Source organism: Lagopus muta, chromosome 4 (genome assembly GCF_023343835.1).
Source record: "Lagopus muta isolate bLagMut1 chromosome 4, bLagMut1 primary, whole genome shotgun sequence".
NCBI classification, from domain to species: domain Eukaryota; kingdom Metazoa; phylum Chordata; class Aves; order Galliformes; family Phasianidae; genus Lagopus; species Lagopus muta.
In genome coordinates, this window is record NC_064436.1 from 12,446,525 (window position 1) to 12,470,439 (window position 23,915).

At 38.6% G+C, this 23,915-nt stretch overlaps 1 protein-coding gene across 11 annotated transcripts in view; it reads right to left on the reverse strand.

Annotated features, from left to right (window-relative positions):
• The window catches only part of TTC29 (tetratricopeptide repeat domain 29), a 365,054-nt gene that overhangs the window by 176,313 nt on the left and 164,826 nt on the right, over nucleotides 1-23,915 (reverse strand). For 10 of the 11 annotated variants that reach the window (XM_048942642.1, XM_048942641.1, XM_048942640.1 and 7 more), the window contains one exon: nucleotides 11,971-12,219. The gene's annotated coding sequence lies outside the window, so the exon portion shown is untranslated. Of the gene's footprint in view, nucleotides 1-11,970; nucleotides 12,220-12,805; nucleotides 12,829-23,915 lie in introns of those variants that run through there. The other variant, XM_048942651.1, reaches the window with a different exon arrangement.

Below are 23,915 nucleotides of genomic sequence, written 5' to 3' on the forward strand. Positions count from 1 at the left end.
GTATTTTTAATACAACGAAAGCGAGAAACAATTTATCCTTCCTAACCAAATCATGGAAGAGTTATGAGACTAAGTCCTAAGGACTACAGGATTGTTCTGTTACCCAGCCACAATTCTTGGAAAAGCTGATCAGGAATAAATGCAGGGTAGAACAAGACATTTGGCATTCTGAAGAAAAACTTCTATTTCAGATGTAGAATGAAGTAAAAAATTAATTTAAAAAAATAAATCAGTGGCATAATTGTATAACTTATCCAATATGCTGTCTCTTACTGCAACAGAGCTGGCCCAAGGACATAATGATTGGCTGTTTTTGTGTCAGTGTCCTCTGTGGGGCCTTTTCTGTCACTACCAGACTATCTCAGGCAGACAATCTTTGTCTCACTCTTCCCCTTTTTATTTAACATAATTTATGTCATATAAACTATTTTCTCCCTCTTTTTCACATAAAAAGTTACTGAACATGACTAATGATGCAATTTGTCTGCAAAATCTACATGATTACATAATCCTTGTTGTAAGAGAAATACAAATTCTCCTCTTGCTTGAAAAAGAGAAAAGGAATAGGAGAAAAAAACATTACACTACATCCTACTGTTTTGCTGTAATTCCTACCTGTTGGCTTGAGTTTGAAGAACAGCAAGCACATGAAAGCAGCTTTTCCCTCCAAGGAAATGAGCTAGTGGGAAAGCAACCAGCCAGACCCAGCTTTCTTTCTTACACTGGTCTATGACCTACTGCTAGCTATTTACATTTTGCTGTAGTCTAAGTCCTGATCCTGGCTTTTAACTCCTTTGTCTCCCCAAGAACAATTTTAACATTAGCAATTATAAGCAGCAGTTGCCACCTAAGAAATCAAACTTGAAAAAACACACCTTCTTTTGAAAGGATGAGGGAGCCAAAAGTGTAATATTTGCCTGAGTGTCAGAGCTGTTTTCTTAACCTTAATTCCACTTCAAATAAATCCCACAGACTCCATTCTGAAGAAAAATTAGAAGAAAATTCCTATCCTATTGGCTTCCTCAAGAAATAATACACAACACCTGGGAGAAGACAGCTCAGTTCGCTTTTTAAGCCCTTACAAATCTAAACACTGCCAATGAATAGAAATGACCCAGCTGTGCCAGATCTAAGTCAGCTTTTACTTTCACAGTGTGTCAAAATTTGCAAGAAATATGTCAGACCACGTCTGCTAGGGCATGCAGAAGATGTCTCATGAACCGCATGCTTGAGGTTGTTAAAGTGAAAAAAAAAACTTGGGAGGTCGTAAGCAGAAGCAACAGTGCAGCAGGCAGTCACACACAGCTCCAAAAATAAAGTGTGGTGGTCAGTACTGGCAAGTCACAGATGCTTTCACACACCGCAGCACTGAAGTAGCACCCTCTTCAAAGCAGCACTAATGAACTCCCCCTCTCTCCTTGACTTTTATGTCACAACCACAAGAGTCCCCTGGCCTGTGGGTGTATAATGATTGTGATCCTCATTTCAGAGAATCACTTGTTTTACAAGAAGTCTATTAAGCTACACTTGGAGTTATTAAAACTGCTCACAAAGTGATGTCCTTGTCAGCTTGATTAGGGGCAACAAAACACGCTAAGAAGTTTGCAAATAATTCAGGTATGATTTTTATCTCAACAGACAGCTGGGAAAATCATGCAAAAAAAACAACCAAACCAAAAAAAGCACCTAAACAGAACATTACTTAACCATTTGAAAACAAATGAGAAATTATGTGTTTGAGGAAGAAAAATAAAGAAAAAAAAATTTGAAACAAGTGGAAAAGTTGCCATACAGTCACATCTTGAAAGAGAAGTAACAGCAAGAATCATTACGATAGACACGGCTAATACAGCAGCTCCTGCATTTGATCATAAATCTGTAGTGTCCAAGCAAGGCAAACTGCTTCTGTTGGGAGTCAATAAAGTCTGCATAGTTTTGCTGACTTCTGAAGGGCTTTGCATTGGTTATTCAATTTTAATTGCTTCAGTGGAAGAGAATTCATTCTGAAATGCTGACTTCATGATGAAGGTGGAGATTGGGGAAGAGGAGATGTCCCAGGTACACACTATTCTCCAAACTAAGATTTTTATTAGTGAGGTAATCTCTTGCAGACTTTCACAGAACTCTTTTTCTTTTTGTAAAATAAAAATAAAAAGAGAAAATCTATTAACATGTCTGTAATAGACTGGAATGTCAACTACTTTTAGCAAGAGATATGTTATAAAAGACATGCATTCCACCCCACTAACTGTACAGACCACAAAGTCACTCCACAGCAATGTGTCACAAAGAGCAACATTCAGCTAATACACTGATCCTGGCTTTTTCAAATTTTCTTGATTTTGTGTACTACTTAGTAAAATTAAAGCAGCTTCAGTCCTAGTTTTTGGGGAATGTCTGCAAGACATTCTAGTGTCTGATTCTTCAAGTACCTCATTCGGGTGATGAAAAGCCCCGTGATGAAGGGACAGTGCCATGCTTGAAGAACTAGGGGTTCCTGCTGTCTTGAATAATTAACAAGTCAATATTTAGTGGACTGTTCCTGCCTGCCTACACCAGGTGGTACCCCACTGCCTTTCACTTGGAAAACATCTGCTTGCTCTGAGGCTCCCCAGAGCTTGCTACAGTCATTTGTTCGATTTAAGACAAACACTGTCATTATTCCATGCAGCACTTCACAGAAATACTTCCTACTAAACGCTTGAACCATCTGAGCTGCACTAGGCAGGCTGCAGGCCTCATTAATAATGCATCCATGCTTATCAATAGATTTAGACAACTGGTATTTAGAAGCTTCTCCAGAAGGAGTGGTTTCTTTTCTCACCAGTTAGCTTCATTCTGCCAGCTCCTTGATGTAGACATTACATCCAACTGAGTTCTGAAAGGCAGAGGTGCTAAAATCGTATTTGAGCTGCTCCTTTGCTTTGGAGCATCACTTGACTGATGAAATTCTTAAGATCAATACTTGAGTTGCATTAGTTCTTGTTGATTTCTGAGTCCTAGAGGAGGCAAGATTACATTTGTACAAAAACTGCTTTAAATTTGTGGAAGTTCTGGGTTTACATTCTCAACAAATCCAGCTTCCAGAAGCACTTTTCTGGACTTGGCTTACATATGAGAGCAGGTTCAGCATGAGTTACTTTAAAATTTGTTGGGGAGTGCTAACCACTTTTATCAAAGCAGTCATGATACTAAGAACAAAGTGAAAGATATCAAGCTCTGATCAAACAGCAGGGTGGACAAAGTAGCTATTTGTCAGTTTAATGTAGAGGCAAGAAAAACAAAGGTAAAATCCCACTGGTGTGTGGGTGGTTGAGCAGGTTTAAATACCTGTGCTGCGATTAAAATAAAAGAGATGCTTAAATCCCTTCTGGCTCTTCCTTCCTTTAAATCAGGGTTGCCCTGCACCACCTTAGAAATGAGTTCCACAAACTTCACACGGGTTTCTGGAGGACAGTTTTCGTGTTTGCTGGGCCAATTTTATTCCTTTCCCTTTCCCTTTCCCTTTCCCCTTCCCTTTTTTTTTTTTTTTTTTTAAATTTTAATTTTTATTTTTAAATGAAGCAGCCAAGTGTTAGAAAAGCTTATGGTATTCAGATCTCATCTACACTGTCACCCTTCTTAAAAGTTTACTGAAGTTGCTTTCAGCTTTGTTGCTCCTATCACTGCCATGAGAAGGGAACATTGACGCAATTTCTGCATATTCCTTTTGAGATACTCATATCTACCTGCTGCGAGCAATCCACTCAGCAGGCTCATCTGGAGACCTGGAATCCTTCCTGGTTTCAGTCCTCCATTGTCCCCAGTCTCCAGCCGGAACAGGGAAGCCAATCTACCTAATTTTCTTAGAGTTGGGCATTTGCTAATTAATGGCTCTGAGATTAGGAAGATAAGGAGCCTTGTCACTGACTGTCTTTTGCTTGTCCTAATTCCTTTGTTCTTCACAATAGTAAGTTCTATAATTTATTCCCCCCCCCTCAACGACAGTAACAAAATAAATCAGAGTTTAGCAGAAAGCATGGAGATATTGATATAGAAAGGCAATGGACAAAGTTTGTTGTCAGGTTAATTGCAGACCGTTTACACTACAGGTTGGTTTCAGTGTAGAATTGCTGGTTGCTAATAAAATAATTGCAAATCACTTTGTGTTTCTGGGTCAGTAAGATTCACTGTGCATGCAGAGATTAATTACAGAATCACAGAATCGCAAGGTTGGAAACGACCTGCAAGATCATCTAGTCCAACCACCCTCCCATTCCTATTAGTACCACAGGCTACTAAACTTGTGGTGTACTAATCTCACACACACAGATTGGACTGAATATTCCTTGAACCTAACAGAGTTACTGCGCACACAGAGCAGAACTGAGCATAAGCAGCTCTCAGTTGCCCCTGGTATACTTTCTTTAATTGTCTGGGATGCTGAAAATTTAGGACCAAGTCCTACACGTAGCAATGTGAGAAATGCCCAACTGGCACCAGAACTGGATGTTATTTGACACTGTACTGTGTGTCCAAACAGTCACTTACTGAAGTGTTGACACTGGCTCTCAACTGGAGGCTGCTGCAGTCAGGCTCGGCATTAGATCAAGTCTGTGGGAAACTAGTGTTTGCCCAAAGAAGGCAGAATTAGGCTTTAATGAATAGGGTAACTTTCACACTACAAACAGGGGAAGCTCAGCTGCATCTGTACTTGCAAAAGAGGTTCCTCTCTCACTTATCTGTCAAAAACTGAACATGAAAAACAGTTCAGTGATGCTCCATGGACAAAATTCTGAAATGGGAAATAACATAACAGTTTTTACAAACCATATTTTCTTCAATAGATTTATGAAAAAAAATCCATGAGAAATGAAATTATTTCACTTACAACCCTTCTAGCTCATTTGCATTCCACAACGGATGCTTTTCATAGCAACACAAACTAGAGGAGACGGATTGAACACCCATGACAAAGAAAGTAAGCACATGTAGAAGCTAAGAAGAGGCAAAAAGCAAGAAATCATGTATGGGCTTCTATTTTCACAAAATCAATGCCTTCAAACTGTCAGGAAAAAAGGACAACTCTGCTGCAGCAGCCGCATGGGAATAGCGCCGATCTTCATACTTGAGCTTGAAGATGGAGAACATCTTCAAAATGAGTCTGGTTTTCATTAGGACAACACAATTACTGTCCAACCACAGGAAATTATTTCACCCCCAGGTGATTACTTGGATTTTTCTGTCTGCCACCAAATCAGAATCGAAGCGCTAATCTTTCACAGTTTCTTACTTTCTTGTTTCATGCACAGTTTATATGTATAAATATAAAAGAAGAAAACGAAAGAAAAGAAACCAATAAAATAAAGATGGTTTAATAATTTTTAAGGAGATTTTAAATGATACTCACTTTATCAAGGCTGATGAAAATGACAGTAGTGTCAGAGGGTAACAGGTTGCTAATAAATACAATAGTTTAGCAAAGTGCTATTCTTGTCGTGGAAAAATATATTTTGAGAAAAATAATAGTACTGTAATTCATTTCTGAAAGCTACAGAGACTTCTCAGATGAAGAATGCAGTTATTAAAGGCAAAGGCACACAATATGTTGTAATGAAATGGTTGTACTACACACTTCATTAAACGCCTTGTGAGCCATCTGGGAAATTCCAGCTCTCTCCTCTCAGAAAGAAGGTTTTAAACGCTTGGATCGCTAGAGGGAGCACACGGAGCAATAGTGGCACACAGCGCCACACCGCTCCGGTGGCTCCAGCCTGCAAACAAAGTTGAGCATGGCAAAAATTAACCAGGGGAACACTGGAACGTGTGCTTATTCTTCTTTTGCAAGAAGCGTGCGTAAAGGACTCGTTGAGTAAGACCTGAATGCTTGCAGCTATCAAACATCCATTGACACAGCAATGCTCAGGTCCTCTCTGAGAGATGGAGTTGAGAGAAGCTGACAGACTGTGTTTCGTGTGTCCATTGCAAGAAAAATTGCTGTCATACACAATGCTGAAAAGCTTAAAAATTCAGAGAGCACAGCAGGGAGTCTTCCAGAAAGATTCAAAGAACTGATATGTTTTGGATGTGTTGACTGTTTGATTTACAGTATTTAAAGGAAGAAAATTGGATTGTTATTTTTTTCTGACTGAAGTCAGACAAATAAAAGGGAAGAAACAGACAAATTTTATATAAACCTCAGAGAAGCGGGAGCTAAGAAAAGGATGAACTGCAGATGTACCGGAATAACTATATTTGCACGCTCATGTCAAAAGCTCGCTCTTGGTGTAAAAAAGCTAAAGAAAAACATTAACATTATGAGAAGCACTGCGAGTAACAGCATTTACAGTGCACATTTTACAGCTTTAGTTCCCTTCAATCCACTGTTCCTTCTAGATGAGCCGCAGAAGCTACACTATACTGCAGAGAGAAGAAACAAAGCAGAAGCCCTGATATCACAGAAGCAAGCCACTGAACTGCTGAAGAGTCACATCTTCAATTGAACTTAGAGCCATGCAGCCAGCATGAGGTACACGCCCAGCAGTACATGAAGCAAACACAAACATATTGTTGTATAAGTTGTAAGAAGTAATGTTTTATATTATCAGTGAAAAAAATCCATGTTCAATTTATATCAGAGCCTGCAGCCTATTAACTTCAATGCACTCCCTCAAATAGAATTACAGTATGCTAACTTGAATAACCATAGCATAAGAGACACAGACTGAAATTTTAAATGAATCCTTTTACTGGCATTTATAAAGCTTGCTTCTTAGAGTAATTGCAATAGCAGTTACCTCTGGCCACATCCATGGCCATACTCGAAAAGCCCCTGTGGGCATCCATAGCACCCGGCACCAGAAGTGCACCATCTGGCACCCCCAGGCATCGCTCAAACAATTCTGCATCGAGCCCAGGGAAACTTTGAGCAAAGCCTGACTACAGCTTGAGTGAATCCTGCTATCTGCTTCTTGGTGGGTGCAACAGTGCTGTCGCATGCTGACACTCCACACTGAGCACTACACATATGCACATAAAACGTGCAAAATATGTCATAAAAATGTGTACATACATATATATATAGTAAAACTTCCCATCTCTTTCTCTCTGTGTGCATAATATGTAATTAAATATATATATGCAATACTAAATCTTGAAGTACAAAAAAATTGCTAAACCATTCAGTCACAAATCCGCAGTAAGACAAAGGAAACACAACTTCATGGAGAAAACTTCATTTTCTCCATGAAATGGCAGTTTGCTACAATCCTAAATGTTGTGATAATCTCTCTTTTCCCCATAAAATCATTGCCTCATTTAGCAAATGTTTACATATTAAATGCTATTCACTGAATGGATCATTCCAAACCTTATATTCACATGCTCTCCATTCCTGAACTGGGAGTAAAATTACTGATTTTTATGTCTTCAGGTCTGCAGTGTTTTACAGTGAGATTGTATGTATTTTCACATACAAAGCCTCCACCAGCTGAAACAACATTATTATTATTCTTCCTTCATAGACAACTAAGAGTTAGACAGATTGAAGTCAGATGACCACTAATTTTCTGAGCAACACTGAGACTGAAATAAATCCTGTGGCAGTAAATTCACCTTGGTTAACTCTGAGACCATTTACTATCTCTTCTATGCTTTTTCTTTTTGTCATTCTGTAACTTTCTCCTAATATTGTGAAATATCTTCCAAATGAGACAGTAAGAGAGGTAGAAGTTCTACATACACAATTCTTGCCCCTTTTTCCTGAACAGTGTTCTTCTTGGCTATGGCTGAGAGTCCAGTCCACACAAAGTCCAATTTATTCCACATCTGTTGCTAGCAGCCAAACTATTTAGGCTCCTCCCAGTTGCAAGTGCAAATAAGCATCCTGCTCAAACAAAATTAGCTTAGTTTCAAGCAGGTTACTGCTCTCAGGGATGAGAACAAACGAAAGCCATACTGCAGAGGAATCTCTAAATGATGAGCCAGAGAGCTTATGGGTCAGCGTTTTTTTTGAAATTCCACTAGCAAATTAAACAAGCCCCCTCAGGGGTTAATTACTATCCGTCAGCTTAGATTTTGGAGTAGGGAGAAAGCGCAAGGAAGTACTGGCATTACACCTCCTATTGGAGCACTTCTCAGTACTTATGGGGTGGGTTTGCCTGTTCAGCTGCTTTGCAATGCCATCACACCTCCCTCTGCTTAATGTGTATGCGCTCCTCAGAAAAGACTGAGCAGAACTTTGCCGCCCCCGTCCAATTTCTGTTTGTGAAGCTAAAAAACTCTGTATACAAGCAAACGGAAAAATCAAGTTTAGCACAGCTTTCGGCCACTCTTTCTTCAGTTCTCTATTTCCACAGCATACTTCTTCCTTCTAACCTATTCCCTATGGACTACACTCTCTCTTTCAACGTACACTTGATGATGTCTCTCCTTCTTAGGAGATTTACATTCATCCCTACCAGTGCCATGTTGCTTGTTGATACAACTTGGATTCCAAGTTACTACATGCCTCCTCCGTATTCAAATTTGTTAGCCTACTAGTACCAGGCTGTTGTTGCTGTTTTTATGTCCAGCCCCTTTAGATCTTCCTGCTCAGTGAATCTACACATAAATCATCTTTTGCTGGTTCTCTGTTTTTTTGGTTAAAAAGCACACACACACACACAGACATATGTATAGGGAAACCATAAAATCAGAGAAGTGCAAAAGAGAGCAACAGCACCCAGGAAGAACCAATTATTATTCTTCACAGCCTATTCGAAAATTTTAACATTTCTGACAGCAATTAAATGCAGTTAATACCAATAGTGCCTGATGGCACTATGCATTAAGAAAGACAAATCTCAGTCAACATAGCATCAACCCCTTTGCTCCCACATCCATGACTAAATGACTAAACTTCTGGTCTTCCCAGGAGTATATTTCAATAAGATAAGAAAATAATATCAATTGATGTAATGCTTAAAGTCTTGAGGATATAATCCAACTGTACAAGGGAAGAAATTTTTCTTCAATCTAAGGAACACTAATGCATTTTTTTTAAGCATTAGTAAGAAGAAAAAATCCTCTTAACGTGTGAAATCCACATTTTGAGCTTCTGAAACAAGAAAATACCTGCAGTTTTTGCAAAACCTAGAAGCTCTTTGTGGCATTTTCCACCCTTGTTCCTCTTGTCCTAAAAGCCCTTGCTTTGACATCCCCTACTGCAGTTGCCACCACACACACTTACAGGCAAGAGGGCAAAGCCCGGGCCTTCTTATGCTGAGATGTGAAAAATCAATTGAATCCCAGCAGATGGAATCACTGGTGCAGAAAGTGACTAAACACCAGCAGTTATTCTGTAATACCAAAGCCTTGGAAGAGGAAACTGCAAATATATGCTATGATTTGAAAAAGAAAAAGAAAAAGAAAAAGAAAAAGAAAAAGAAAAAGAAAAAGAAAAAGAAAAAGAAAAAGAAAAAGAAAAAGAAAAAGAAAAAGAAAAAGAAAAAGAAAAAGAAAAAGAAAAAGAAAAAGGTGATTATGTTTACAATAACTCTCTGAATGGTATTTTTTTTTTTCTGGATCTCTGTCCTTCTACAGAAATGCTAGTATTCACCAGTAAATTAAGAATTTCTCTCCGAATATTTTTCTATTCACCAGTAACACGCAGATACAGGATTTGATGTGATTTAATAAGCACCAGTACATGGCACTATCATATCACAACAGTGGAACATTCAGAATATTTCAATTCTCTTACCATTATGATTTTAAAATAGGCAGAAGTGAGAACAGAGTCCATGCATACTGCGACAGGAAACACCTTCTGTATTTTTACTCCAAACTTTTGTGATTCCAGATACTGTACATTTATTTTACTAAATATTGTCTAATTATTACATTGTGCATAGTACCTCTGCACATCTTAATCCTGGATATGCATAAATCCAATCTGTCTCCTCTTTCTTCCTATTTTTTCCTATCATTCTCTGTATTTTATGCTGGTTCTGTCAGCATCTCCTCACCTTTCTCTACCATTCTTTGTTTCTCTCTTTCAGTTCACATATTTCCTTATACATTTGTGCTAACATCCAGCTGAGCTTCAGAGAAGAATTTTTTAGCGTACTCTCTGTTTGTGTCAGTCCTATTATAACGTACTCAGGATGATATATTATACTTGAAAGCTTCTGGTATAGAAATAAAGAAGTCATATTAGCTATTCCCAAAAGAATGTTAATCACAATCCTTCAATCACAATGATAATCATATTCGTATATGGAAAAAAAAAATCTTTCTATGGTTGAGCATAGCAATAGATGTCAGAAGATGCATGTTCTCTTCTTAGCTTTCACACAAACATCTTGTGGTCGTAAGGAAACTGATTTTGTTTTCTAGTTTAACTGCCAAAATACATGAATAATACCAGCCTACTTGATTGGGTGACACTTGATTCAGCTAATGTTTGTAAAGGCTTTGAAAACATCAACTATGCCAGGCTAAAGAGGTGCAGAGTATTATTAGCTGTCAATTATGTTTTATAGAAAATGCTGTGGGTGATCATTCATCCTACTAGTAAATTCGTAGAAAGAAGAAAATCAGAAAAATGGAAGAAAGAGGAAGAAAAGCAAACACTGCTTTGAAACAGAATATACTGGAGCCTGTGCACGACTAACTTTCACATAAAATCTTCTGAGCCTGCACAAACACTACTCACCCAAAGCCAAAATTTATGTGCACAGACAGACTAGTAAAAATGAAACTTTACGGTTTTAAATTCTCTGGCTCTTTGCGTAAACTCCGTGCCTTAAGTATGCTGATGCTAATGGTATGAGGTCAATTAACTTTGATCTACAATGACAAGAGCACAAGCTCCCTAATTTACTGGAAAGAATAAACTTCCAGCAACCCTGAGCACTCCCCATGCTCCACTGTGTGCGCTTCCTACCAGGCTTATAATTGAGCACACTCTAGCGGTCTCTAGCATGCTCAGAAAACTGCATACGAAAGTACAGGCAAACAAGACAAACGAGTTTGTGCATTTAATTCCGCAATGTGACATTGTGGACAGCTCACCTTGCTTTGAGAATTACTGGCCTAAAGACTGATGACATATGATATTTGCAAATTCTACTATATTCTGTAGCCTGCTTGGCAATGAGATTGTATACTGCTTTAAAGATCAGCCATGGCAATTTATGGAAAAAAGTGCATGTCACTCGATTAACCGATTTGAGATCATAATTTCCTCTCTAACGGCCTTTCCTTGGCAACAGGAAAACAAAAGAGAATTAAAGCTGATAGGGCTGTTCTAATAATGTCAAAAGTTGGCATTCTTTATCAGTCTTTAACTTGAAAGCAGTCCTTGTCAGAATACTGATAAAGGCATCATAGGAATATTGCTTTTCATCTGTGTGGCATATAAATCAATGATTGAAAAAAAATCATTATATACGATTGTTTTCTTTTTTTTTTTAAAGCGAATACAAAAGAAGCCATCTTGTGTACGTTTTATATTCATCTCTGAAGAGTTAGTTACACCATTTATCTGAGTGCTCACTCATGGCTGAAACTGCTCTCTCCTACCCGTTATAACACTGACCCCGTTTAGAGGGCACATCACAAACAGATGCACTGAAATCAGTAGCCTTTTCCAGGGTGTGAGCTGACATAATGGGCAGCTTTCCCTTCTCTTGGGAACAACCACTCTCTTTACCACTAGGACAAATGACCTGTAGGAGAGGCAGCCAGGGCTAGACACTCTATTTCTTTATAAATGCCAGATCAGATCATAACACATTACCGTGATTTACTGCGTTAATGACCACGCGCTTCGATTTGCAGGGAAAGCATGAAAATGTATCAGACTGGAGTCAAGCTCCCTGCATGTCACAGTACACTTTCTAGGCAGGCATGTTACTTTTAAAACTTCACTTTCTCCTGGTAAACAGCTCTAAATTTCACAGTTGTAGACACACCAAGCCACTTACATTATCAGTAAACAAGGCTTACCTTGGAGCAATTGGGATCTGTTGAAATGGTGTAAACTACTATTTTTTTTTCCACCTCAGAGAAAGTCAGTTTTCAGCTCCTCTGAGATTCTTCATTTTGCTTTTTTTTTCTTTTTTTTTTTTTTTTTCCTGTGAGCAGGTCCTTGTTCCTTGTGATGGGCAAACGCCAGCAGCTTTATATCCTTTCTCAGAAGTACAAGGCTCCACCTTGCTCCTCCACAGTTCTGAGAGGGGAGAAGGATTACTGAACCTAAGAAGAAAAAAAGAAAAACAAATCTTTTTCAGGCTTCAATGAATCAGAAAAAGGGAAATCAAACAGAAATACTTCAGAGAAAGAAGACAAAATCATCTGTGGGAACAATTAAAAGGAAATTCAGAAAGACAAAAAGTGGAGGAAAATAAAGATCAAATGATAAAATAGGGGACAGAGAAAAGACAACGGAATCAAAATTCAAGAGCATAGAAACAAGAGAAAGAGAAGAGGATTTTAGTAATAAGAGAGTACTGGAAGTAAAAGTATTTTGATGCATTTGTTAGGATTACCAGAAGCCAGAGAAAAAAAAAACGTTGAATATTCACTGTAATTAGAAAAGCTTCCTAAAGGAGAAAAAAAGAAAAAGATGAAATACAGAAAATCAAAAAGAGAATACATGTGAAAGGGGGGGGGACAAATATAGAGACAAACATTAAACAACATAAAGACATGAACTTTCACACTGGATAGCAATTCAACCACTGTGTAATCATGAAAGCTCCGAACTGCCTTCTAAATACTCAGTTTACATCAGGCCACAAAGCACTTAAAAGTACGCTGAAGTAAGCAAAACATTCCCCACCACAAAACAAACTGTTAGAAGTACAGAGCAAAGTGGAACAGTATTTCAGGTCCCCACAAAAATAGATTTTCTGAGTTGAAATTCTCAGAAAGTCTACGGAGGTGTATCCTGATGCCACAAGCAAAGCAAGAAAAGTGCTATCATCAGATTATATGTTTTCCCTAGTGCAGCATTTAAACACATTCTTCAATCTAGAAAAACAAGCAAATGCTTTGCTAAATAGGGAGTAAAAGTGTAACAGTTCATTTTTGTTAATGGACATTTATCCACAACTCTAAGATTTTTCTGATCAGAGGCCATGATTCTTTGAAATCTTAGCCTTTGACTGTTTCCAGTAACTCTCCTCACCTGAAACATTCTAACAGTATCTGAACTCAAGTTACTCATTGCAAAGACCTAGGAGAAGGGCTGCCAGGGCAGCAGACCAAGCTGATCTGCTTCCTGCGCCAAGGCTATTAATCTCCTGTTTACTGTGCTTTTATCTGTGCTTGTCCGCTCAACTAGATGAATTTAAATCACATTTTTATCTTTTGCTACTTGAAAGTCCTTCAGTTAGTTTCCATCTTAAGAAAACATTCTAATGAAATTCATTGTATTTTATATAAAAGTGCTGTAAGTAAGAGCAGATGGAGAAATAGAATAACTTTGGTAAAGCTAGATATAGTTAGCTCAGTTTAGCTGGCTAAGCCTCAGATTTTCCAGTGCAGAAACAAGGAGTCAAAACAAAACTTTTCCAGATGTTACTTTTTTAATTAGCAAGGTAAACAAAAGTCAATAATGCTCTCCATGGGCAGTGCATTATATAAAAGGCAAAGCAAGAGCAAGCTCTGAAAATAAATTCTTATCTGATCTAAGCAGCTTTTTATGCAATATCTCACAAGAGCTTTTCAAAATGATGTACGCAATTACCAGATAACAACTTATCAAATCCTTGTGGTTTTGTCTCATTTTCACTGTGAATAGTTGCACTTACTCCCTTTTCTTCCTATTACTTTCATATGTTTGCATGGAAAATTCCTTTTAATCACATTTATACAGACCAATAAGTTACCTTCAATTTTTAGGAATTCTATATAAAGTTCCTGATAAACAAAGAAAGAAAGAAAGAAAAAAGTCACAGGTAGGTTTGGAAACACCAAACAAGAGAAGCTTCAATTTACATTAAATTCCAAGTGAATTTAATGTAAAAATTGCAGATGCTTGGGATTATTAGTTCTGCTATGTTTACTTTCAAATAAATGTTCCTTTCTTTCCTTTAGAAGTTCTCACTTTTCAAAAAGGAACATCACACCAGAAATCAGTTCATATATTTCAGGAGAAGGATGCCAAAATGCATATGTCTGTACATCTATGTCAGAAGAGTTTGAAGCTAGAGTTTTATATAAAGGTGTACTCATACATATACACTTAAGTGTATGGGCATTTGGGTCCTGCAATCAAAATTAGGGTACAGGCTCAAACACTTTCCCTTTTCCACACAATACCCTGTGTCTGGTTTTGAGCAACACGATTGCTCTCCCCTAGAGGCTGCAGGAAAGAGATGAGGAGCAATGCGTGAGGAGTGCAGAATATAGATCATTCTTTGCTAAGTTTATGTTTGATATGAGTGGCATGTTAGACAATTTGCAGAAGTACATATTTTCCAGACAACAGATTGGCATCATCTGCTTCCCAAGCATCTCCACAACAACTGCTTTCAGGCATCCTGATGGATAAGAAATACCTTCAAACACAGGTAGGTCAAGGGAAGAGAAAGATCTACAGGTTGGATATTTCAGCATTATGCAAAAGAAAGAAAACCTACGCTTACTCACATTCTTGGTAAATTACCAGGTCTCACATTGTTTTGCAAGGTTTGTTCCATTTTAACCATTTGCATCTAATCTAGTGTGCTATCTTTGATACTCCTTATATGAAAGTAATTGCCATTTACCATCTTACAGTGATGTTACATCTGATTGAGCACAGCTAGTGTTATTTATATTGGTAATAGCTCAGTATTTTGCAAGAGCTTTTCAGCTTGAATTGTTTACTGATATTTTAAGAAGAATAAATGCAAATGTTTTATTCCAGCTTTGGAGGCATTCATGTTGATAGCGTTTAAAGAGAAGTATAAAAAATAGCCAAGTAACAAAATAGAGTAACTAAAAGGAAATTTTTTTCCAAGCCAAAGATTCATCTACTAAGCTTGTTATATGAGTATTTTAAACATTCACGCTAATCATGTCTGTCTTATTTATTTTATTTTTTAAAGACTTCGTCTTTTGTTGAAGCAATATTCATGCAGGTAAGCTGTGAAAAATAAGTCTAAAACTATGGATGATTTGCTTATGTAATCTAGTACAAATAAGTTTCACTTGCATTTTTTTCCACTGTTTCTGTACACATGTGGTAGTATGCAAAACTTCATACTGGTAATTTCCACTTGCAAGGCTGCATATACATAAACACATTGACAAGAATGAGTTATTTGAGAAAATTAGACGTCCAGTGTTTTCTCTTCACAACAGAGAGAGCTCTGAGGTACACAGGCTGGAGACCCATTATAAAGAGACAGTTTCTCAACTATTGAACCACATATCTTTTGTTCACTCTACAACACGATATAAAGGTGATCCTTTAAATTAAACATGTATAAAGCAGCAGTCATAGTAGCTGAGCTGAATTAAGCTAAGTATCCACATGAACCTATGGAAATGCATGTTTCATAGCTGTGGACAAAGATAATGGCATGCAAGGAACTGCTATTCCAGAAAATGATGTAGCCTTTCATCCTTAATAACCAAATAAAAAATGGGAAGTCAGTACTTGGGAGCTAGTCTTGCAAGCAGATCCCCAGGAAACAAGGTTCCCTACAGACTTGTCCTTGATCTTAAAGCTTAACGTGAAACATTTATATGCACGTAGAACCTGACCAGAAGACGTGGGAAGGCACTTTTATCACACTGGCTGTATTTCTGTCTTAAATAATAGATTTCCTCTTCCTCCCACCCCCCTTCTGGAAACAGAATACAAGCTCAAGAATGTTTCTGTGCCTTTTTATTATTATTATTTTAATAGTCTAAGAACAACCAGACAGTTTTGAAAGCTGTTAATACCCCTCAAATGGACGCTCAGTTGCACTGCAGTTTTTAGAAGACATAAATAGGTAGTCAAAGTAAGGTAGATGTTAGTTGAACGAATAATTCGAATACAAAGTAAAGTAAGAAAGAAAGATTTCTAATATTAATTGCATGCTCATCTACTTCCCACCTTTCTTTGACATACAGGCATGTGGATAAGTGATGCACAGACTACTTAACAGTCAGTTCAACTACACACAACTACGTGAACTACTGCCAGCTTCACAGTGGCCAACTCACCTCGGTATTAGGCAGGAATTAATGTGTCAAACAAACAATATGAAGTAAATCTGTACAGACTATATCATTTATATCTTTGTGAGCAAACTTCAAACTAGTCTCGGTTTTGTCTAAATCCTCAAGTATCATTATATATACAAACCCCCATAACAGCAGCAGAAAGCAAACTCTAAGCACCTTTTCTCCAGTGAAGCGAATGGGAAAACACACACTGACAAATGACAAACAGCTTAGTGAAATGCTTATTCACCTTTGATATAAATGAAAAACATGAAAGAGGACTTCCACTTGGCTTTTAATTTTTTTCAGTATTTCTATATATATATTACTAAAAATAAATCTCCAGATACATTCTTCATTAAGATTAACATCTGTTGAATGCATAGGATATGAAAATAAAGCCTTTTTTTTAAACACAAAATAACCCTTTACATTTTTTTTTAATAGAAAAAATGCTCTGTTTTCACCTCAGCTTTGGAAATAAGCCCAGCCTTCCACTGAGAGCAAATCAGAAAAAAAAAAAATTCATAGCCAGATAATTTATAACTTAAAACTCTAATTTGAGGATTTTCATTTGAACTTCTGACTGTGGCTCTATTGCTACAGCGTTGATAAGGCTTTTTTTATGTAGTTTAAATGTGCAAGAACACACATTTAAAGACATACTATGAAAGAGGTTAGGGTCTTGCTATCTGCACCTCAACATTCATCCCTGTTTCAGGATTTCCAGGGATTTAAGAACTTTAAAAGAATCACAAGAACAGGAAAAACAGCTGGAGAGACAGCAGACTGCATACAAACCAGGCAGTAACAAATGCACTTTGGTCCAAAGGAATCAAATAAGGAAACATTAGAACATTCCACTGTCATTTTCACTTCGTGCTACATCAAAATCTTAGCTGTAAGGTGTAACATTAGGACTTGAAATGAGAAAAAGGAGCAGCGCTCTTCCTCTGCAAAAGAAATAGAACATGAAAAACCTAAAAACATTTGGGGCCATCACAGCTGTTTTAACAGCACTCATACCTCCAGTTAATTTTTCTACATTTGCACATGTGTAGAAGAATAACAAATATTCTTCTTTTTCACCTTCCCTTGTGTGAGGGTGCATTGTTTCCAGTTAACAATTTGGAACCTGAGGCACGGTAAATCTTCTGCACAAACCAGTGGGAAATCAGAACTCCCCTTTGTGCTCTCTCTGATGCTTTGAAAGTCTTTAAGAGCTCTTGCCTTCACTGCTCAGGAAGAAATTTCAGAAAAAATCTGCGTAAGTGCAGTCACTTGTTTTGACTTAAACAGCTCTGAGTTCAGGCAGATTAAACTACCAATATGAGCACGGTGACTGTGAGCAAGTCACTGCAACTGTAGGTACTGCTTCATCTGATCAGCCTGCTCATGCTGCTACATTCCTTATGGAAGCAAATGAAGAAATGCTTGGGAATGAAATTCAGAAAAGCCCAGCATAATGAGCATTTTATATCAAATAAAGGGAAGCAAGCATGGCCCCAGCTCAGAGCACTACAGCTTAAGGGCCAGGGCACTCTTCTGATCCACAGATCTAAATCCATTCAAGCACACTGGACAAATACTCTAATCACCAGACAGCTGAACAGACAGCAGCACTCGTATTCCTCACTCACTTACTTTGCAGAGCCTAAGGATGGCACAAGAAGGAGCACAGAACTTGGGACAGGCATGGAAAACTCCCATGTTACGACTTTTGAGATGCATCTTCCCTTTGATGTTTCACTTAAAGCAGTTCAGATCTTAGTCGGATACAGAGCTTTAAATGCCCGGGGCACACGCACAGAAACTGGGCAAGTGCAGCACCTTCAGCACAGCAGGATTACTTACTCCAAAGCAGCTGAAGAGCAACTGGCCATGGTATCCTGCCTCTGCACCCAGCAGCCTGTTAACAACAAGGGAATACAGAACATAGGCAATTTCTGACCAAATCGTTCATGTGGGGCTCAGTCTAACTCCTGGGCTAACTCAACCTCTTTGTGACCCTCGGCAAGTTGCACATCAGTTCCTCAATCATTCAGCCATAAAGTGGGAATTAAGAGTGCTCCCATGTTTCCTTACCATCTGCCATATCTATTTTCATTGTAAACACTGGGCAGCAGATGTCTACTATTATTCAGAGACCTAGGCTAGACAGGATCAGAACACCTTCTCGTACGACCTCCTGCATACCAGAGGCTATTATGTGCAGTGACAACACACGATGGGGACAATTGGGGTTTCCAGGTGCTTTTCCAACCGAAGAGAAATGACAATGTTAGCTCAATCAGACACAGTCCGCCTTCCTCTACATGGCCAAAACACTGGACCATTTAGAATTTAAGTAATTCACTCTTACTTTAGTAAAGCTAGCAGATTTCTGTGTTTCTCCCTAATTTTGAAAGTTGATTCATAAAATTGCTTTTTAAAACGAGTAAGTTACTGAAAGATCTCAAAATCATTAGGACATTTCAAAGACAAATCACACTTGGACACCTCAGCTCCTAATCTGCTACTGGTATGTTTTAGTGCACATATTTTTAGTGAAATTATTTCTAAATTAAGCATGACACAGCTTTAAGAGAAAACTAATTCAGAAAATCAATTAGACTGTCTGGTCATGAAGCATAAAAACACATAAATCAGGCTTCCTTAGAATAGCTTACCCCACTTATCAATGTCGAAATAGTGTAGAACTTATCCAAGTAAAGTACAAATAATTTCACTGTTGTTGTAAGCGAAGAAACAATGAGGAACTCAAGCTTGACCAAATCAGTCCTCGACTTCCATGCCCTTTCTCTCCTCAGGTACTATTTTTGCATTCTGTAGGTTTATAATTGCATATTTAAATGGCACTCGATATAAGGAGGAGAGGATAAAATTCAGCTTAATGGGAATTAACTTTACTCCTAATTTCTGCTCATAAGAAAAAGAAAACTGCTCAACCCTAAGTAGTAGCAAAATTTTCACATCTTATGTCTTGGAGTAGAAGAAAATAGTGCAAAAGAAAACAGTGCAGCAAGAAATGCATATAAATATAAATACTCTGACATCAGCTCTTTATTCAGTTTGTAATTGCATTACCCATGGTCATCATAACAGCTCTCAGAAAAACACTGTGATATTGAAAAATGCAGTGATTCACATCGTTTCTCACCCAAGTGTGTGTGTGTGTGTGTGTGTGTGTGTGTGTGCGTGCATTTCCTCAGGCTTTCCAACCCTTGTTTAGAAGCTATGACCATCTCAGTGTCAAAATTCAATTTATCAAATCCAATATATATGAAAGGAATGAAACATAAGGGCTTGCAGCATGTAAGTGTTCAAACAAGATGATTTGATCAACGCCTCTGGAGTTCAAATCCACGATTCTATTACATCTAGTACTGAGGTGAATGAGCTAGAAGATATGCTGTCCACTTTTTGTCTCAAAGTAATTCAGCCACGCTGATTCGGCCACAAAATTCAACACAGACTTGAACACTCCCTTCTCATTCAACAGCAGTCTATCTTCTCCAAGAACTTGCAGGAACTGAAAACTTCTTTCAAGTATACTAATAAAAGCAGGTAAAGATCATCTGATCTGAAAATAAGACCTACCTAATATAAATACAGACAGGAAAATAACTCTGCCTGGGGGAAGATTACATTCTGGAAAATACCCCACAATTAAAGGCTGCAAGACTAGAAAAGACCCTGTTAACACAGGCTGAGAGGAAGGAAACTGGTACTGGAAGTGGAAGAAATCAAGAGTGGGAGCAGAGGAACAGCATGCCATTACCCAAACTAGGAGCCTGACATCAGAAATAATCAGGAGGTTAACAGGAAACTTGCAGGTTTTTAATTGGTATCAGCTCATGTAAACTCACTCTGGAGAGCACTGGTTTCACAGGACAGCAAATTAAGCAAAATTGAACCAAGAATGAGCTGAGAGATTGGACAGGGAGAGAAGGCAGCTACAAACAATGAAGGCAGAAAAAATGAGAGATTCAAAGGATGTTGGATGGGGTGGAACAGTGGCAGAAAAGAGGTTAAGACAGAATACTGAAGAAGGGAAATGAGGAGGAAAAAAAAGGACAGAAAGGCTGGGTCTTTGGTGATCTGATCAATCAGCCAAGACTCCTCTCCCTGGGAGCTGGGAAAGTTTCTCTATTTCCAACAAGTTATGCAATCCAGGGAATTCACATCCATTCTTCCTTTCTACTGACAACCAGCATAAAAAAGTAAGTTTGTGCTAGCACTGTCAATTACACAGCTCAAGTAGCAGATGTTGGGTGATTCCAGAAATTGCTGTCTTGCTGATGACCCCTGTGGGTCTTATGATTCCATAAAACACGTAGTTTAGTGTGTTTTTAGTTTGTTTTTCTAAAAACCTAGGAAATTGCACAAAATATTAAAAAATTAATGTCTTTATTGCAAACATAATAAGATAAAAAGTATCACAATTATAAATGCCTGTCCTGTCTTAACATGCTCTCTGCTGTGCTTAGTCCCTGTGATGTACATTACAGTGATCTCAGCTGTACAGCCAAAAGAACTACTGCCCTTACAATCTGTCTCTTTTTTTTTTTTTTTAATAACTCATAAGACAGGTGGCAGATTAATGAGAGCACTGTAGGGAGGAAAAATAGATATTCCTAGGGCCAAGGCCGTTGAATGCTGCCTGAAGAATGAGGTCCTCTGTCTGCTTCTGTGCATAATGCAAGGCTGGACTCCGAACAGAAACCTTTGCTAATGGGATGATGACCAAATCTCTCACATTTTACACGTCCCATTTGAAATGTCTGGCCAAGTTTACTGAGTGCTCACAGTTGCAGCCAAAGTTCAATGTATTATAACGTTTTTCTGAAAACCTAATATGGTATAAAAATGCTTTGAGATGCATTTTCAAGACATCTCAGTGTGACCACCAAAATTAGGGCCGCGTTCGGGCCTTTGTATTACAACACTTCCTTTGTTTCACAGTAACATTGCTTGATTTTTTATGGGTACTGTAAAGTATTGCAAAAGTGTCCAGAAAGATTACCAACTCAGTCATCATAAGAGAATACAAACAATACAGGGACACAATATCTCTGATTAAGTAAAGACCACTGCAGCTGAGGATGAAAGCCACAGTAGAAATAAGTAGCATGTGTTTGAATACATAAACGCTATGCCTTTCTATGCCTGTAGAAAGGAAAAAACACAACATGTACAGATGATGTTAAACATAATGTGTGCTTGACTTTGTGGCCTTAATAAAGCTTTGTTAGCCCAGATTTTTGAGTGCAACACGCAATAGAAAATATCACATATATTTTCCACGAATGCATAGCGAAGAGCCCAAACCAAACAACGCTGTGTCACCATTCACATAACAGTTTGGAAAAAGATAGAACCCGATGTTGCTTTACAGCCAGCTGCAGCGTGAAGCTCTGCCAAGGATCGGGGCTGGACTCCCGGGCAGGGAGGCACAGAGCAGCGGTGACACGGAGCCGCGGTGCCATCTAGCGGGCGACGGAGCGGAGCGAGACGTTCGTTCCGCCGGGGAAAGCGTCCTGCTGGCGCACTGCTTGCTCTCACAGCCCGATCAGATCAAGATAACGACCGGTCCGGTGTGCTTTAGGAGACGGATACAGAGCCGATTTTAAAGCATCCTCAATTTTGGCCATGGACGCCGATTTAAGGCGGCATACTAACAGTTCTCCAATCAGCATACTTATGTATAGAATTACAGAATTGCTCAGGTTGGAAAAGATCTTAAAGCTCATCAAGTCCAACCACAACCTAACCATACTAACTCTAACAACCCTCCAGCAAATCCTGTCCCTGAGCACCACATCCAAACGGTTTTTAAACACGTCCAGGGATGGTGACTCAACCACCTCCCTGGGGAGCCTATTCCAGTGCTTAACAACCCTTTCAGTAAAGAAGTTTTTCTTGATATCCAACCTAAATTTACCTTTGAACATCATTTTCAGTGTTTCTGGGAAGTTTCATTCAGCCAGGGAACCCTGCCACAAAAGTGCCAAGGCCAAACAGTTTGAACCTGGCAAGTATTTATGAGTAGAAAAAAGTGCATTGCAAGTGAGAGTGCTGAGCAAACACGCACAGATCATGCTGCCTCTTCTTTACTGTAGCTCTCCAGAACTTACATAAGCTATACAAGGAGATCAAAAACAAAAATGCTCTGCTTTGCAGCCCAAATGTTTTATTATACCCATTCAATCTGAAGTTTCAAGAAAAATAATATTTTCCTAAAGCTAAGTCCTACTTGAAACACCTTTAAATAAAGGAAATTTTAAGTGCATGCCAAGAACCTTCTGAGAATTCACTGACCCCATTAGTACGTGAGATCAAGTCCTCAGGAAATACTACATACAAAATTTCTTTAGCTGCAACCAAACTTCTACTTTGTGAGCAAAAGACACTTATGTTTATTTGACATCCACAAAGCCAGTAAAGCTTCTCTTGCTTTTATTTTCCTGACATTTATGCTGTCACATGAATCAGTAAAAGGCAAATGTGGCTGTGGTGGTTCAAGTCATAACCACACACAGCTACTAGCCCTGCTTTGCATCTTGCCAAACCTATTGTTCCCAAATCTGACTTTTGTGAAGTGGATACACTTTATACCATCAGTGCTTGAAGCTAAAACGCTGGGCTTCCAACTGCAGCAACTGAGACCCAAGCACTTCCTTCCTGCAGCTTTGGAGGTGGAAACCTCCCACAGAGAAGCAGCACAGATGACTGGAGCCTGAGGACAGGGCCAAGAACCGCATCAGCATTTACTGGGAGTTGCCTCTCAAAGCCCCATGTCAGAGAAGTTCAGTGAGATTCTTACAGACACCCACATGATTGCTCTATTCTAGCAGATGGCAGAGAGAGAGGAAGGGGTTTAAGAAAATTGCATAATGTGCTTGGAAAACAAACACTGCAAATTCTATTACAAGGCCTCTCTATAACCACCTCAAATTGATCAGGTTTAACACCTACTTTGCAAGTACTATCATTTGCTGACTACACACCTGTTTTTCTTAAAAGCACTCAAGAGGGCCCAAGTGTAACATTTTCAAATATTGCTGAGTTGCTTATATGACACAACTAGCAGATTTCTTAAACACAGATTACAGTAAGCGCTCACACACACAGAGCTGTGCATACCTGGTGACGGAACTGTGGAAAAAAACACAGCAACACGAAAACCAGAAGATACCATAACAGTAAAACTTTTCCTTCTCCTCCTAAAAACTAATAGCAATACTAAAGCACGTGTTGAGTAGCAGCAGTTTGTCCACATGCCAGAGGAAAATCGCACAAGCCAAGCCTTCCGAGAGAAAAAACAGCCCTTTGGATAACTGAACACTTTGTCCTGGCATTAGCATTGAGAGTTGTTATTCTTCTCCTGTGTGACTGCAGTAATCTTGAATGTCTGCTCACCCTTCTGAGGTCCATGCAAGAATCTATTTTTAATGGTGGGATAGCAGTGCTAGTGCATCATGACACATGGCCTCTTACTGGAAATGTTCCTTGATTTACTAGCAACAGAATGAGTAGATGACATATCCTCTGAGAATAAGAAATACATTTCTTACAGAGGAACTAGAAAAAAGAAAAAGTGAAGTCTTGAGATGCCTACAAGAGTGCAAAACAACAACAACAACAAAAAAGACTAAATCTGTTTTGAATGCGATTATCCTCAATTACAGAGAATTATTGGAGTGAAGAGCAAGGTAAAGATCAAAAGCATCTATCAATTCTGTTGC